The following is a 15523-nucleotide window of genomic DNA, read 5'->3' on the forward strand; positions in this document are numbered from 1 at the left end:
GTGCCTTGTCATCTAATGTGATTTTATGTAATATCCCTCACAAATGTGCATTTTCTAAGCCTGTTACCTGTATTTTGCTGTAATTTCCATGTACACAGCTCCCCCTCTTTGAGGAGGTGTGGAATGTTCCCACATCCTGCCTCATGGGGAGGGAAGGAAGTTACAGGTAGTGTGCCAGCCACCCCTGCTAGGGGAAGGTTGTGCATGTAGGATCTCCCAGTTCTAGGGATCCCAACCCAGGATCTTGTCTCGGTTGAGACCAAAGATCTTCATTCCCAGTCTGAGCCCTTCAGCCTCAACTGGTGACAAGCAAGCAGCCACCTCCAGAACTCCAGGAAGAACAATCCCCTGTGAGCATAAGGGTCCATTCACACGTCCGTAATTTGGGTCCGCATTCGTTCCGCAATTTGCGGACCCATTCACTTTCAATGGAGCTAGAACGGATGCAAATCCACATTTCCTGGATCCGCATCCGTTTTTTCGGGATCCATTTTTTCGGGATCCGCAATTTCGTTCCTGGAAAAAATAGAACATGTCCTATTCTTGTCCGCAATTGCGGACCAGAAAAGGCATTTTCTATTATAGTGTCTGTGATGTGCGGATCCGCAAATTGCGGATCGCACATTGCAGGTGTCCGTGTTTTGCGGATCCGCAAAACACTTACGGACATGTGAATGGACCCTAAGGCTACATGCACACGACCGTATGTGTTTTGCGGTCCGCAAATTGCGGATCCGCAAAAGAAAACGGATGATGTTCCACATGGCATCCGTTTTTTTTTTGCTGATCCATTGTAATAATGCCTATCCTTGTCCGCAAACTAGAAAAAAATAGAACATGCACTATTTTTTTTGCGGAGCAACGGAACGGACATACTGATGCGGACAGCACACGGTGTGCTGTCCGCTTTTTTTGCGGACCCATTGAAATGAATGAGTCCGCATCCTATCCACAAAAAAAACGGATCGGACACGGAAACAAAATACGGTCGTGTGCATGAGGCCTAACTGTGAGTACTATCCAGAGACCAGGAGAAGCCAAATTCCTCCTCAGCTAGTCAGTCCCCAACACAGCAGAAGATAGACAGAGCAGAAGACAGAATCCTGCCATATTCTCCAGGCATATGATAGGAGCAGAAGAGATAGTAAAACCTGCCACACATTGCCAATACCTGCTGGGACCCAAGACTATTGCTGTAACTCATGTGGATTAATGTTGCCTCCAGTAAAGACAAGTTGAATTATAATTCAAGTCTGGATCTCATTTACTGCTACCAAAATCCCTCAATTACTCCTACTAGCAACACACTCATTTATTGCAAGTGAGCCAGGATCCAGGAGTCCAGCCGTACTCAGGTAGGAGACACCGTTGACACTATACCTACTACCATACAGAGACATTATATCATTCTGGCATTCCTCACCTGGTACGTGAGTTGCAACACCTTAAAGGGCCCTGTGTTAGTACCCTGCGCACGCTGCAATTGGCATCACAAACAAAAACTATAGACTTATATACCCATATCTGGACCCATTGCATAATTTGGCATCCGTGTAACCGTACCACGGTCCTGCTCATTGCACTGATAGCTTTGCATAGCAGCACTAGGGGCAAATGTCCACAAACATCTATAGTCCAAAGCACCCTTACTTCGGGACACTACACAGGAAAGAACTGCAAAAGTGCAGGGTTATAAAAGTTTGTCTTACAGAGCGAAAACTACAGTAATATGTACGATAACTCTGTACCCTATCCCTTGATAAAGCCAGTTCAACTAGAGGACACAGATGGTCAATTTTAATGTTTCATTGACTTTTATGCTTGTTCAGCCCAGTACATGTAGTGGGCTAATTTTAAGGTACGTAAATGTGCTGCATTTTATCAAAGGTGTTGCACAGGGTCAGGGGCGTAGCTAGAAATGCATGGGCCCCATAGCAAAAATAATTTTATGCCCCCCCCCCCCCCCAGTGCCATCCACAGATCCCCCTCCCCTAAATAGTGCCATCCACAGATCCCCCTCCCCTAAACAGTGCCATCCACAGATCCCTCTCCCCCAAACAGTGCCATCCACAGATCCCCCTCCCCTAAACAGTGCCATCCACAGATCCCCCTCCCCTAAATAGTGCCATCCACAGATCCCTCTCCCCCAAACAGTGCCATCCACAGATCCCCCTCCCCTAAATAGTGCCATCCACAGATCCCCCTCCCCTAAACAGTGCCATCCACAGATCCCCCTGCCCTAAATAGTGCCATCCACAGATCCCCCTCCCCTAAATAGTGCCATCCACAGATCCCCCTCCCCTAAATAGTGCCATCCACAGATCCCCCTCCCCTAAATAGTGCCATCCACAGATCCCCCTCCCCTAAATAGTGCCATCCACAGATCCCCCTCCCCTAAACAGTGCCATCCACAGATCCCCCTGCCCTAAATAGTGCCATCCACAGATCCCCCTCCCCTAAATAGTGCCATCCACAGATCCCCCTCCCCTAAATAGTGCCATCCACAGATCCCCCTCCCCTAAATAGTGCCATCCACAGATCCCCCTCCCCTAAACAGTGCCATCCACAGATCCCCCTCCTCTAAATAGTGCCATCCACAGATCCCCCTCCCCTAAACAGTGCCATCCACAGATCCCCCTCCCCTAAATAGTGCCATCCACAGATCCCCCTACCCTAAACAGTGCCATCCACAGATCCCCCTCCCCTAAATAGTGCCATCCACAGATCCCCCTCCCCTAAATAGTGCCATCCACAGATCCCCCTCCCCTAAATAGTGCCATCCACAGATCCCCCTCCCCTAAACAGTGCCATCCACAGATCCCCCTCCCCTAAATAGTGCCATCCACAGATCCCCCTCCCCTAAACAGTGCCATCCACAGATCCCCCTCCCCTAAATAGTGCCATCCACAGATCCCCCTCCCCTAAACAGTGTCATCCACAGATCCCCCTCCCCTAAATAGTGCCATCCACAGATCCCCCTCCCCTAAACAGTGCCATCCACAGATCCCCCTCCCCTAAACAGTGCCATCCACATATCCCCCTCCCCTAAACAGTGCCATCCACAGATCCCCCTCCCCTAAATAGTGCCATCCACAGATCCCCTCCCCTAAACAGTGTCATCCACAGATCCCCCTCCCCTAAATAGTGCCATCCACAGATCCCCCTCCCCTAAACAGTGCCATCCACAGATCCCCCTCCCCTAAATAGTGCCATACACAGATCCCCCTCCCCTAAACAGTGCCATACACAGATCCCCCTCCCCTAAACAGTGCCATCCACAGATCCCCCTCCCCTAAATAGTGCCATCCACAAATCCCCCTCCCCTAAATAGTGCCATCCACAGATCCCCCTCCCCGACGCTCATAGGAGCACATTTATAAACTAATTAGTAACTTGAACTTTAATCATTGACAGTGCTGAAAGCTGATCTCTTTACTTGCATTGGATACCTTAGCTCCGGTAACGGTACAGCAGGCAGTGCGGGGGGCGGCGCTCACTCACTGACGTCACGCGCCTGCGCCGCCTAGTGGGAGGAGCAGGCGTGTGACGTCAGTGAGTGAGCGCCGCCCCCCGCACTGCCTGCTGTACTGTTACCGGAGCTAAGGTATCCAATGCAAGTAAAGAGATCAGCATTCAGCACTGTCAATGATTAAAGTTAAAGTTAATGATTTGTTTATAAATGTGCTCCTGTGAGCGGCGTGGCCCAGTATATTCTAACCCCCAAGGCAAGCGTCCCTGTCACCACGGGAACGCCTGGGGGTTAGAATATGATCGAATCTTCAGTGGCCTGGCTGGAGCCTCCCCAGCCTCTGTGTCGGCCCGGCCCTGCATGTCCTGACTCCTCCCAAGCCTGAGCCGCGGACCGCCCCGCCCACTACACTAGTGTAGTGGGCGGGCGGTCCGCGGCTCGGGCCTGGCTGCTGTTTGTAGTGTGCCACTGCTATGGTTGCTATGGCGATCCCTACGCCACTGCACAGGGTGTTTTTGATCTCCAAGTGCAGATTTGAGCTGAACCAAAAACCTGAGATTATGTTAAACCCGGGGAGCTCAGAAGAGCAGAGGAGGAAGAATTATTGTAAGGCTCTATTCACACGTCCGTGTGTCCCCCCGTGTACGTGCTGCGAACCGACCGTGGGACAGCTGCATGCGGATCGCGAACCCATTCACTTAAATAGGGTCCGCGATCTGTCCATTCCACAAAAAGATAGAACAAGTTCTATCTTTTTTACGGAACACCATGGAAGCACTCCGTAGTGCTTCCGTTCTGTGGTTCTGTTCTACACCGCATCTCAGGATTTTTGGACCTATTCAAGTGAATGGGTCGGCATCCGTGATGCGGAATGCACATGGCCGGTGCTCCGTGTATTGCAGACCCGCCGTACGCGTGCCGCAATACGACCACGGGGGACACGCGGTCGTGTGAAAGAGGCCTTACTCTGCTAGAGATCGCCGAACTATTCCTGTGGTGTTCCAATGGAGGGATACAGAAGAAGGATGACCACCTGCACAGAGCACTAATAGTACATACATAATTAAGGTGGTCTGGCCATAGACCATTTAGGGAAATTTCCCAGTGAACTGATACAAATAAATGATATTATCTGGTATGGAAGTAATGGACAACAGCAGCGGTGCCCTTAAGGGAGTAGGTTCAGTCTCCTAAATAGCTAAAAAAACAGAAAGGTGCGGGAACCACGCTCTAAATAAACAATAAATGTCAGTATTGAGCTCCTATAAATGCGGTAAGTTATGAAGAACCATCCAGTTACCAGAGATAAGATTCGCTGAACCCTAATGTTCATGCGGAGATGATGCAAATTCTCCTACTACTGGTCCATGGATAATGTAGTGAGTCTCAAATAACTTTAGCCAAGCTCCGAACCCAAATAGAGGAAGCAGATACGTAGTGATCTCAAACACCTCGTGCTGGTCCACAGATGTGCTGGGGATCCAACCACTGAATCCAAACACCGGACCTTCAAAAAAGAATAAGACAAATAGTGCAATACCCTCTGTATCTTCAAAGGTGAGGAATTTATTGTACTTACAATTAATAAGTAACAAAACTTGCACATAGAAATGCCCGACCCGGGTTTCGCTGTTCACTTCTTCAGGGGCTGCGGTACCAGTGAACTGATGCATAGGGGGGGTCACCTGAACTCGCCGCACTACTGCTGTCCGGCTACAGGCCACTATATGAGGCAGTGTACAAATGGTGCAGGGACACAGCCGTCTCAGACCGTAGGCTGGAAAAGATCTGTGGCCTCCTCCGGAGACGGCGGCTTAGAATGGCACTCGGGTATTTTTTTTTTTTCTTCTTTCCTTGGCCTGGAGCATATTACTGGGGCATTACATGGGTCATTACTAGGGGAAATCCAGGCAGCATGCTGGCTTGATTCTGTGGCCCGCTGTCACGGATGGTGTTACAGAAAACTAGTAGACACAAATGAAGATCCGACTGACTTGATCCAAAACTAAGGAACAGAAGGGTAAGCCCTGTAACAGCCCTAGCTCTGTCCCTTACTGCTCAGCCTATGCAAAAATCTCAATGGTAGAAAATTGCATACCCTCGTTCCTCGACTGTATGACACCTGAACACCCTATAATAGTGAGGGGACACAACCACCGGCTCCCTACACTTAATACGGAGGGAGTCAGGGTCACCTAAAATCAAGCCCACAGGAAAACAGGAATAAAGAGACAGACTTATCTTGTGGATGCAGCAGAAACAGCTTCTAGCATCAGCACACTCCAGGAAGTTGTATAAACCGCAAAGTGATGCAGTATGGGAGGGGATTTAAAGGGATGCAATCAGTGCAACTAGATGACAGCTGAGAGAGGGAAACGAGATGACAAAATGAAAGCAAAACAAAAGAACCTCAAGCAGGAGGTTCTGAAGAACGTCTGTCAGAGCTTCTCAGATGTCTCGCGGTGACACCTGCATCACATCTCCTAAGCCTTCTGCTTTATATATTAAAGACAATTGGAGGAGGACAGAACATAGCAGCTATTCATAGTCACAACAGACGGACAGCTTCTGGGGTACTTTGTGACGCACTATGGTATTGCTGATCCTACCTTCTTGCGTTGCCCCATCTTCTGTCGGCCCGCCTATAACATGGGGCCACTTTCATTTTTTTTTTCATGGGTAACTTGAAATTCCCAGTCCACCGTGTTCATAATATGTACTCAATATATTCAATAATACAAAATGTTACCTAATACACTCAATAAAAGACATCAATGTTGTTTGTGTGTCGTTCGTTTAGTTAAGGTCCCTTTAGAGGGGAGGATACAGCAGCAGATTGTTGGGAAGGAAGCGTTCCTTTTCGACAATTGCCTGCTCGCTGCTGGAGAAGAAAGCTGCATTTACATGCAGAGATCTCCTCCACAGTATGGGGAGCTCCTCCGATCACTAATGCCATCGCTCATCCTCATACAGACTCATTGTTTACACAGCACAAACTGCTGCCGGGAAAAGATAATTTTTGTGACCGCACAAATGATTTATTTCCTGATGAACGGGCATTTTGCTCATTCATCGGGTAATTGGCGGTACATTTCCACTGCCATATAATCACTAACGAGCATTTTTATGAATGCTTGTTAGCTATTATCTGCGAGATTCTCGTCCTATGTGAAGGGCCCTTTACATTGTGTTTGTCTAAAATTGGGACTTAGATAACATTCATTAATAATCAATGTACAATCTCTTATATCTTCTTCCTAGTTATTTCATCTAATGTTAGCAGTGTAGGAACTTTATTACCAAAGCAGAAGCGCCTATGGGACAGATAGCGTAGATGGTGGGTAGTAGTGCTCGTGGGCTATGTTCCCCGGATGCCAACAAGTCACTCTGCCTGCATGTTTAGAAATAGGGCTGGAATTAATCTTTGACATAGAAGAAAGCAAGCCCAGGTATGGCCCAGTGTTTTGCTGATAAGAGCAAGACTTCAGGTTCGGATATTCTTTTAAAGAGAAACTCTTAACTGAACTACAGCTACACTTCAAAATAAATATAAGTAGTATATACATATAGCGATATAATGTCCTTCTCTTGCACTTATCTATATACAAAGGATAAAGAACATAATACACAATTAGTAATAGACGAACATCGGCCGGGACGGTTGGCGAACACGCGTTTGCGAACACATGTTCGCGAACCGTGCGTTCGTGGCGAGGCCCATTGACTTTAATGGCAGGCGAACCTGAAAAACCTTCAGGTCATATTTGCAGCCACCAAATACTTACTAGAAGTGCACAAATAGTCCCACAACATGGATAGTGACATACCAGAGGGGGATCAATGGCAAAAATTCCCACAAAAAAATATGTATTTTAATCAGGGGCCATTTTTATGCATCTTAAAGGGAAACTCTCAAAAATGTACCCTGCTGGAGCCTAGAAAAATGTTATTTTAGGCCACGGGCGTACAGGCCCCAAAAATTAGGCATTCCCTGGACAGAAAAGAACTTGTGATGATGTGGCTGGAGGTACATTAGGCGGTCACCGGATAAAATTTTTACTGTAGGCCACTGGAGTACAGGCCCCAAAAATTAGGCATTCACCTGACAGAAAAGAACTTGTTATTATGTGGCTGGAGGTACAATAGGCGGTCTGACTAGTTTGGTGATCTCATCATATGACCGCAGAAGTCTGCATGCGTCGCGCATGACCAGCCACTGGCGCGGTTAAAAGAAACCAAGCTCCCCAGATCCTGTCCTGCTGCAGAGTTCGTACAGGTAGTCGTTAACGGCACGTTTCTGCTGGAGAAGCCTATCAAACATATACAAGGTGGAGTTCCAGCGCGTCGGGCTGTCACAAATCAGATGTCTGACGGACAGGTGGTGTCGCCGCTGAACGTCAGCAAGGCAAGCCATGGCCGTATAAGATCTTCTAAAATGGCCAGAGATTTTCCTGGTTTGCTAGACCACGTGTCTGTGGTCAGATGTATCTTGGCACCAACACTGTGTGCCAGAGATATATTCACTTGCCACTGAACGTGGCCATATAGCTCAGGGATGCCCTTCTGGGAGAAATATTTCCTTCCAGGGACCTTTCATTGCGGTGTGCCAATGGCCACAAATTTTCTAAAGGCCTCAGAGTCCACCAATTTATATGGCAGTAGTTGGCGGGCTAGCAGTTCTGACAAACCAGTGGTCAGCCCTTGGAAAAGAGGGTTATCTGGCATCTTCAACTTTTTACGCTCGAACATTTTTGCCACGGAAGCCTGCCTTCTGCCAGATGATTGCGACAACGGCACGGTGGAAGGTGGAGGACAAATGGGAGGAGAGAGGAGAAGAGGCAGGACGTTTAGCGCTGGGAGTGTGGCTTTGTGGATTCTAAAGGCGTTGCTCCCACTGGGCTCAGTGATGAGAGGCCAGGGGCCTTCTTAGGGCGGTCGTCCCTAGGTGAGTGTTGGGCTTACCGTGATTTATGCGTTGACAGCACAGGCTGCAGATGGCAACACTATTGTCAGCAGCTGACACGTTAAAAAAAGCCCACACTATGGAGCCATGTGCCTACATCCTGGGAGCGCCAGAAGTGACCATGCATAGTGGATGGCTCGCTCCAGATACATTTGCAGTATGCTTTTTGCCTCCTGTGCCCTGTGAGCTCTGCCTGCTTCTCCTCCCTCTCTGCTGCTCCATCTCTCCCTCTGAAATCCCCTCCTCTTCCTCTCTTGTGAGCACCCACGTGACGTCCATTAACAAGTCATCATCGTCACCTTCACCACCACTGACATTTGAGATCTTGGAGAAGGCAGCAACAGCGGAGACCTCCCTCCTTGGACTGATCTGGGTACTGTCCTCAGACCGCTGGGTGGTGGCCGTTGCTACCTCCTCTTCCTCATCCGATGTCAAGAATGGCTGCGCATCGGTAAGGTCTGGGAATTGATGGTAAAATAATTCCTCTGATTTGAGTGGAGGGGCTATGGTGGTGGTGGTGGTGTCTTTGGGGGTGGACACAGCAGAGAGTGAGGAGGGTGCAGATACAGAGGATGAGGAGGGAGCAGAAGCGGAAGGCTGAATGAGCCACTCAACCTACTCTGGTGCGTCCTTTGAAGTAATTGCATGTGCCTTCTCCAACTTCCCACTTAGGCTCTGGCCTGGTGCACCTGCCCGTCCCCTATCACCCCTCATGAATGGCCTGCCTCTTCCTCTGCCTGTCATTTTCAAAATGACCCTGTGCCTAAGTCCCTAGCGAAGTGCAGTATTTGTGGAAGCAGGTATATCGCAGGTGTCGATCAATATTTGGTGGAAACAGGTATATCAAACCCCTTAATCAGTATTTTGTGGAAGCAGGTATCTCGCAGGCCTCAATCAATATTTGGTGGAAACAGGTATATCAATCCCCTTAATCAGTATTTTGTGGAAGCAGGTATCTCGCAGGCCTCATCGCCTAGCTGTTGGAAGCAGGCACATTATTGGATCCTACTTGAGAACGTCTCTGTGACGTTATTTTGGAGGAATTGTGCACACATCGATGCACACTACACCAAGGATTTCCCGATTGTACTTCTGGCAGTCATTTTCGGTTGTGAGAATGAGACAAAGGAGCAAACGGCGATATCACAGGTATATCAAACCCCTTAATAAGTATTTTGTGGAAGCAGATATATCGCAGGCCTCAATCAATATTTGGTGGGAAAAGGTATATCGAACCTCTTAATCAGTATTTTGTGGAAGCAGGTATATCAAACCCCCTAATCAGTATTTTGTAGAAGCAGGTATATTGCACCCCTCAGTTATTTTTTTTTGCCACAACAGTTTTATCACACCACCCTGTTTATTTGGGGCAACAGGTATATCGCAGCCGTCAATCAGTATTTTGTGGAAGCAGGTATATCACACCCCTCAATCGTTTTTTTTGAGGCAACAGGTATATCACACCAGTTGCAATTAGTTATTCCAATAGCGTTTGTCCCTCTATATAGCTGCTGTATCACAGCAGAACCGCACACAACTGCTGCACAATACAAATGCACTATAATATACTTTCTATGTTAGAAAGTATATTATAAGTATTATTTATAATTGGGACATACCCTGGGTAAGGTTTATCAAATAATTTATTTACAGATGCCTATGCAGGCGTTGAACCTATCTTGCCCCAGGTGAAACTTAATACTTCACTTTTATTTATACTTTGGTATAATAAATAAAATAGTGAAATATTGATCGGTGGATCAAGAGGGAGAGCACGTGCGCGGTCTCTCACCCCTGTCCCTTTACAGGCAGTAAGCTGCCTTCATGCCGTTTGCAGTGCCACCATCAACTAAGCTGAGTTGTGGGATCATGGAAGAATCATCCCACTATGAACACAGCACATTGACATCCCATGTGCTAACAAGTCTGTGTTTATCTCTTTGATAGTAGACACTGCAATCGGATCGTTCACGGTTTTGATGCCGTGTCTAACTACTAAACTGATGTAGCCTTGATTAGTAGGCCAGCCGGACTACTTCTAACTAACCAGCAGTGGAGTGAATCGCTGAGCTAAAACCTAAGTCTGCCCCCCAACATGTTTCACCAGATAACTGGCTTCTTCAGGGAAATTGGGCAGCAATGAGTACCCTATCAAACTGAAAGTTTATATACGTGGTATTGTGATTGACAGACTCTGCAACCAATACAATGTGTGACTGAGTACCTGTCAACTAGCTGCACCTGAAACCACCCCCCTATGAAAAGGTGAGTCGCCAATCTGCGCCATCTACCTAAACCATCATCTCTAGCGCGCCGCCGTCATCCAAGTCGCTTGCTGAGAACGTCATCAGTGAGTTGGATACTCCGAATTCTGGCTTTATATACATAGGTGTCGACTGACACTTGAAAGATGGAAAAGTCATAAAATAGAGATAACTAGAATTATATAATTGTCGCCACATAAAAACTCTCCCTCATCTTCACAGAAAAGCAGTAAATGCAAATCCCTCATTGAGCCCCTTTGGACTGAGACTATCAAGTCGATAAATCCATCTTGTTTCTTCTTTCAGAAGGATAGAATCAAGGTCACCCCTTCTGACGCCTAGGTTTTTCTTACAGATGCCCCAAAATTTGAGCACTTTATGATCTCCATCATGATAGGCTCTTACATGTCTGGAGATTGACGTATCAGCCTTGGTGTTAATGCTACTGATGTGCTGGCAAATTCTTCTCCTAAACTCTTGAGACGTCTTACCGACATATATCTTAGGACATGAGCATTGGATGGCATATACTATGCCTTTGGTCTTACAATTTATATATTGTCTGATATGGTATTCTTTTTCATCTACAGGATTGATGAATGATCGACATCTTCTCACAAGAGGACAAAATACACAGTCTCCACACGGGTAAGTGCCCACTATTTTAGATGTTAGCCAGGTGGTTTTTGGCGGTACAGGACGATAGAAACTATGGACCAATACATCCTTCAAATTTCTACCTCGACGATAGGTAACACTGGGATTCTGCGTGATGACAGTCCTTAGATCATTATCCGCCCACAGGACGTGCCAGTGTTTTTTCAAGATGCGGAACACCTGATTATTTTGAGCATCAGAGGTGCCAATGCATCTGACAACTTGTGTTTCGGGTACTTTGGGTGCAGCATTTAGCAATTCTGTCCGATTGATGTTGCTTGCCCTGGCATATGCCTGGTGCAGAACCTTTTTGGGGTATCCCCTTGCACGGAAGCGATCTTACAGAGTGTTGCACTCCTTAGTGAAACTGGCATCGTCTGAACAATTCCTGCGGGCTCTGATGTACTGTCCCACAGGTATCCCCTTTCTGAGTGGTCGCGGGTGATAACTACTCCACTGCAGTAAGTTGTTCGTCGCTGTGGGCTTCCGATGGATCTCGGATTGGATGTGGCCATCAGGGTCCAGGAACAGTTTGAGATCAAGAAACGTGATTGTATTGTCATGAATCTCAGAAGTAAATGTCATACCAATGGAATTAGTGTTAAGGCTGTGAACGAATTGGTGAAACTTGTCAGTAGTGCCTTCCCAGAGTATTAGTACATCATCAATGTACCTACCCCAGAAAAGTATGTGCTGTGTGAACTCAGAATAATCATGTGTAAAAACAATAGTGTCCTCCCACCACCCCAAAGAAAGGTTAGCATAATTTGGTGCACACTTACTATCCATCGCGGTACCAACCGCTTGTAGGTAGTAGTGCCCATCGAAAAGAAAGTAATTGTGCGTGAGTAGAAATTGAAGGAGAGTTAAAATAAACTCATTATGTGCACTAAATTGAGTGCTCTTGGTGAAAAGAAAGGAAGATACTGCCTTAATCCCTAAATCGTGCCTAATATTGGTGTACAAAGCCTCAACGTCGAGGCTTGCTAACTTAGTTTGTGATGTGACCTGTATATCCTGGAGCCTGGTGACCACATCCTTCGTATCCCTAATGTATGAAGGTAAGCTGGGTACAAATGGTGCTAGAAACTCATCTACATACTGACTGATATTTTCAGTCATACTGTTGTTGCCAGATACTATCGGTCTGCCTGGCACCGGCCGCCTCTGTTTGTGCACCTTTGGAATGGCATAGATGGTGTCAGTGGTTGGGTGCATCTTAAAGAAGTATTTGAATTCCTCCTTAGAGAATTCCCTTTAAACTATATAGCTGAGGCACTGCGTCGATACTGTGTTTGAACCACAGAGGCTCATGCTACACCACTCTTGAGCAGTGCTGTAATATGGAACAAATCCTATGGTAGTTTGGTCTGCACCATCATCCCATGTAGTCCCCTGTAAATTAAACAGTTGAGGTACTACAGTTGATACTGTCCCAGAACTACAGCTGCCTATGAGATATTACATTTCAGTGGCGATTGACACCTGGGCATAACAGATTAGTATGTGATTTATGCAGTATTATACATCACACATATGTACCAGGGTTTCAGGGTTAAGAGTCTTCTCAAGCTCTCTACATTTATCCATTTATAAGCACATCACTATCATCACATATCACAGTTCATTCACCTATCTATACACTCACCTAAAGAATTATTAGGAACACCTGTTCTATTTCTCATTAATGCAATTATCTAGTCAACCAATCACAGGGCAGTTGCTTCAATGCATTTAGGGGGGTGGTCCTGGTCAAGACAATCTCCTGAACTCCAAACTGAATGTCAGAATGGGAAAGAAAGGTGATTTAAGCAATTTTGAGCGTGGCATGGTTGTTGGTGCCAGACGGGCCGGTCTGAGTATTTCACAATCTGCTCAGTTACTGGGATTTTCACGCACAACCATTTCTAGGGTTTACAAAGAATGGTGTGAAAAGGGAAAAACATCCAGTATGCGGCAGTCCTGTGGGCAAAAATGCCTTGTGGATGCTAGAGGTCAGAGGAGAATGGGCCGACTGATTCAAGCTGATAGAAGAGCAACGTTGACTGAAATAACCACTCGTTACAACCGCAAATCGTGAACGTGCAAATTTCGCTGCGAAACAACCGCCGGGCGATCCGCAAGGCCATCTCTATACACAATTACATCAACACTTCATCTGGAGTCCTGATTACATCCAGGATGAAGGTACATACATCACCTATTGAGTTAACATCATCTGACAGCGACACATCAGCTGGGAAGCGCTTTCAGCAAAAGCAGTAAGAGTCTTGATCGGGAAAACAGCGATTAGGTCCCTACGCGAAGCGCCCCCTGTAGGCTGAGTATCTGACTTCTTTTCCTGAAGGGTTAGAGCTTTATACCGATTAAACAAAAAGCTCCAATCCCTAGTGAAACGTAACCAGCGCATGCGCTCCATAGCTGTCACTGTGTACGTGTTGTTTATCTGCTATCACCCCAGACCTTGGAGCGACCAGTTCCCAGGTCCGCAGAGAGAATTCCAAAACAACCATGAGATATGCAGACAAAGCCTTACTCCCCTGCAGCTGCATTCACTGGTCTTAAAATTAAATGTAAATGAACAGATACAAAATGGAATTCAAATGATCTGAAACGACATCTTCACACTTTACCCAACGATGACCCAGCTTAGACACCCCTACTTACTAGTACTGGTGCCATGTATTTGCTTCTCGGACAGGTCTCAGTCAGTGGCAAGAGAAAATGTCAGTCACTCAAATTAAAGGTAGAAAACTACAAACTTCTTTCCACCAGAAGTATTAATTCTCCTGGTTTGTGACCTTTGCTTTGATTTTCCTACTCCCCAGTGGCTTAAATGAGTTGCTTACCTCAGTCACGGGAGTGTCTCTTGCAATTGTTTATCCCCATCTTATTCTTATATTAGGACGTTCACATTGTTTATGATAAGCCTCACATGTTTGCATAGCCTCATGTCTGGCTGATGGGAAGGGACCTGGGTGGTAGAGACGACCAAGTGGTGAAGGCCTAAGGGCCACTGCCCCTTTTCCCTGCCCAGACACTGCCTCATGGACATCCGGTGGGATTTGTTTGATTGCATTTTCTTTCCAACCTTTACAGCTTGTCATCAAAGTTAGAGAACAATTGTCCTGTCCTTGCTTAGCATATTTTAAAATCATCGAGATAAAATAAGCCACATGAACTGGCGGAAAAAGTTGTATTTCCCGCTTATCGGTCACATGCGAGTGATCGTTTGCAGATCAAGACTTGTAATCTCAGAGGCTGGAGCAAATCTAGAACTGAAAACTGAAGCTGATAATATTTCCTAGTTGATATTGGCTTCCTGAACAGTAGTCAGTAAATGATAAGAAGCACTAGTCCTATATATATATATATATATATATATACACACATATACATACATACAGGAGCCTCTGATATGCTGCAAAACTCTCACAAACAATGTTCTTGCTGTCTAGCGCCACCCTGGCAGGTAGGAGAAAACGGGAACTACAAACAAACGGCAAACCTTTAATTTCCGCATCAACCTTGCCAATAGTAGCAAATGAAAAGTTTTTAGATTATTATTATTATTTTTTTTTTTTATTACCCTCAGAAAACTCCATGAATCTCCTAGAGGGGCAAACATTAGCCAAATGATTTATACCCCCACAACAGAAACAAACCCTCCTCTGAGAGCTGAATCCTCTACTATCAGAGGCAAGCAAACCCAGCTGCATGGCCTCCTCCTCAGAGGGGATTGAGAGAGACTGAGACCCCTGCGCACTGAATGAGACAGCCCCACTGTCCTTGGGCTGAATATGACAGGAAGGAGTGGTCTCCTCTCTCTCTCTAAGACGCCTGTCAATACGAACAGCTAGAGACATGGCAGATTCTAACGAGGCTGGTCTCTCATAAAAGGAAATGCATCTTTCAATCTTTCCGAAAGACCATGGCAAAATTGACTTCGGAGTCGGAGCATCATTCCAACCAGTATCAGCTGCCCATCTCCGAAATTCAGAACAATATATCTCTGCGGACTGTTTACCCTGGCATAAAAGACGCAGTTTAGATTCAGCCAGAGCAATACGATCCGGGTCATCATATATCTGCCCCAGGGCTACAAAAAATTTATCCACCGATCGGAGGGGCCGTGCCCCCACCGGCAGCGAAAAGGCCCAAGACTGAGCG

Source organism: Bufo bufo, chromosome 10, assembly GCF_905171765.1.
Source record: "Bufo bufo chromosome 10, aBufBuf1.1, whole genome shotgun sequence".
Lineage (NCBI taxonomy): Eukaryota > Metazoa > Chordata > Amphibia > Anura > Bufonidae > Bufo > Bufo bufo.